This window comes from Corvus kubaryi, unplaced genomic scaffold (assembly GCF_017639235.1).
Source record: "Corvus kubaryi isolate FWS band 111438036 unplaced genomic scaffold, C.kubaryi_AGA036_p1.0 37395, whole genome shotgun sequence".
NCBI lineage: Eukaryota > Metazoa > Chordata > Aves > Passeriformes > Corvidae > Corvus > Corvus kubaryi.
In genome coordinates, this window is record NW_024581134.1 from 4,652,806 (window position 1) to 4,655,469 (window position 2,664).

Here is a 2,664-nt window from a genome sequence, read left to right on the forward strand (position 1 = left end):
GTTTGGCAAGAGCTGCAGGATTGGTTTGGTGTTTTTGTAGGGAAAACAGATTGATGTGCACCATGAAAAAAAAATGTTACATTCCTTATTAGGCTGCACAGCACTCATCCTTCTCCTCTCCCTGTCCTAGTAAAGGAATTGGTATCACTTTATGGGTTTAGAAAAGTTTAAAACCCAGGAAATAATACATTTCTCTGTGCTGTGGCAAAATAAAAAGTAGGACACAAAGAAATTCTCGACAAGAAATGGTTTTGGCAAAACAAGCTTCTCTCCATACTTTGCTCAGCCTCAATTTCCTTTTGGGTAAATCCTAAACATCTGGGTGAATTTGACTTGAATTTTTCTCATTTGAGGACTATAACACCTTTACTTTGCCCTTATGTGGCTTTTACTTGTATTTTAGTAAATGTAGTCCAATTTTTGAACAAGAACCATTTCAAAATGCATTAGAAAATTTCATCATTCTCCCCAGTTTTCTTCCCCCATTTAATCCTCATTTTAGCACAACTGGTCTAAGTTTACAAACAAGTTCATTCCTTCTCCTAAACATTATTATTATTGAGCAAATCTCCCAGAGGCGATTGGATTTCAGGGGATGAGTTACATGCACAAAATACTCTGAAGATGATTAAGAAGTGTCACAAATTTCTGTACTGCAAGGTTTGCTGCAGGATTCTTTGCTCTTTTACCCCAACTCCTTTTGAAGGCACGCTGAAATCTGGACTGAATGTCCCTGGAAGCTGCCACTAGAGTTCTACCATTTCAGGAGTAAAAAAGCTCTACATACTAAAGCCATGTGTTTCCAATTCCTGACTGAGTTTAAACCAGAGTTTAAAGCATAACAAAAAGCTGATGCCTGTATATTACACACACACACTGCGATTCATTTGCACAGCTCAGGGAAGAACATGAAAAACCCCCACAGGAGCACAACAAAATTCCACTCTGTGAGCTGATAATAAATATTCACAGCTTATAAGATGTGTTCTCACAGTAGCAGCCTTTGCTTTGATCCAGTGAAGAGCAAAACCATGAGAACTTTTTGATGTGAGTGGCATAATCCAAGAATTGTGTGGGATTTGTCTGGGCTGAGGAGGAGCTCTTGCTGGAAGTCTTGTCAGAAACAGAAATTCCTTTGGACGGGCAGCAAGATGAGCCCCACGGATGACAAGCAATGGAAAAAAAAAATCCTGTAAAGGAGGTCTCACTTACTGTGAACCATTGAAGCTTACAACATCATACCTGAAAGCCTTGAATGATCCCTGCAGCTTCCTCGGTGGCTGTGTCCACTCCTCTGGTCTGGTTTCCAGCCACGGCTGTGCTGCATCTCCTGGTGTCCCCAGTTTCCTCACTGCTCTCCTGCACAGCCTGCAAACATCCCCTGAGCAGCGTCCCCTGCTCCAGAGTTGTTGCTGTCCAAACCTGACTCCTCCTGCACCCCCAGCAGGCAAACCAGAGCCCAGAGCCAGCCTTTTTTTTTTTTTTGGAAAGACAAACCACACAGCACAAGTAAACAACAGAACTTGCTCCTGTGCAAGGTCTTCTACACCTTCAGCACCTTGTGCTCAAAGCCCATTTGTACCTTGATAAATTCCTGCCCATCACCTTGCACACACACTCCAGTGCCAGGTTCTTGTGTCCCACCAGAGCTATGTTCATCTATTATTCACTTCATTTCATGGGGCAATTTATTAATAAAACATGGGGTGGTTTCCAGCAGAGATTCGACTTAAATCCTACATGTTTACTCTACTCTTTTTAATTTAAACAGTTGGAACAAAGAAGAGCCCAAGAGGCTGAATCTGAAAACTAACCAAGATCACTGAAAACTTTAAGAGCTGTGTATCCAGTTGTGTCTGATTTTGCTCAACAACAGCATTTTGAACCTGGATCACTCATCCTTTGCGTTGTGGAATTTTGATATTTCTCCCAAAGCATAAATGACAGGAAGGGTTGGAGTAAGGGATCAGTCCCAGACAAGCACTGAACCCTCTGCACAGCACTGAGCTAAAAAAGCCCCTAAAAGAGAGGGCTGTGCTTTGCCCCTGTCTACAGCTGTCACAGAAGCTGACGAGTACAGGACAGGATCCATCCCCCGCCTACCTTAACCACAAACATAACAAAAATTTCTACACCTTGAGAAATCAAAGGCATCTCAGAGACAACAATGATCTGTTGTGGGGACAGACCAGGCAGCACTGCCCTCCATCCATCCATCCATCCATCCATCCATCCATCCATCCATCCCTGCGGTTCCCCGGAGCAGCAGCGTTTGGAGTGATTTTTCAGGCAGGCTGGGCATGGGGGGGAAGGAGCCTGAGGAGGAGCCCGGGAACACCCCTGCGAGGGAGCGGCCCCAGGATTTATTTCCCTGAAGGACACACACAAAATCCACCCTCCCTCCCTCCTGTGAGCCCGGGGGCCGCGAGGTGGCGGCATCGCCCTGGGATGCGAGGGTGGGAAAGGCAAGGGATGGGTGGGAAAGGCAAGGACAGGGGTGGGAAATGCAAGGGGTGGGTGGGAAAGGCAAGGATGGGGTGGGAAAGGCAAGGATGGAGGGGGAAAAGGCAAGGACGGGGTGGGAAAGGCAAGGGATGGGTGGGAAAGGCAAGGGAGAGGTGGGAAAGGCAAGGGAGAGGTGGGAAAGGCAAGGGAGAGGTGGGA